Source organism: Seriola lalandi, unplaced genomic scaffold (assembly GCF_002814215.2).
Source record: "Seriola lalandi dorsalis isolate HSWRI2012SDOR001 ecotype SW California unplaced genomic scaffold, Sedor1 jcf7180002018913, whole genome shotgun sequence".
Taxonomy (NCBI): domain Eukaryota; kingdom Metazoa; phylum Chordata; class Actinopteri; order Carangiformes; family Carangidae; genus Seriola; species Seriola lalandi.
In genome coordinates this window covers 1-468 of record NW_019489564.1, presented here as the reverse complement: position 1 = coordinate 468, position 468 = coordinate 1, and the positions used below count along the sequence as shown (strand labels likewise).

Here is a 468-nt window from a genome sequence, read left to right as displayed (position 1 = left end):
TCAGCAAAATAAAAAAGGTACTTTGAACACAAGTTGATTCCTTACTTTGACATGTGTGTTTAAAATGTTAATTAACACTTAAACTGATTTTTGTGTCAGGGACATTTTGAAAAGAAGAACCAAGTTAAAGCAGCAGCTCTGCTGAGAAATGAAGATGTCACTCTGCCTGAGAGGTATAATATGATAAAAATTGCATCAACTTTGGAACAAGAAACTCCAAAATCTGAGGTTCTTCCCTACCTGCTGTTTCACAGAAACTGCAGTTCTCAACTTTATTGTCTAATTTACATTTTATCCTTTATTTGGTGTAGTGGACTGAAAGAGAACGAAGGAACAGAAGAGACAAACCCCAACAACAGTACAATGGTTAGCGCTGCTGTGTCCAAAGGCGCTCTAGTAGTGGAAGGTATTAAAGCTCCATGTGTCATGAATACTTCAAACCTGTAGCGTACAACCTAATACAGTTTC

General features: G+C 37.2%; 1 long non-coding RNA gene across 1 annotated transcript; it reads left to right on the top strand.

Annotated features, from left to right (window-relative positions):
* Position 1: 1 nt before the first annotated feature.
* LOC147819921 (uncharacterized) lies at positions 2–411 on the top strand. The gene is made up of 3 exons (XR_015438644.1): positions 2–17; positions 100–173; positions 312–411. It is a non-coding gene; the product is annotated as an uncharacterized LOC147819921 (long non-coding RNA).
* The last annotated feature ends 57 nt before the right edge of the window (positions 412–468 follow it).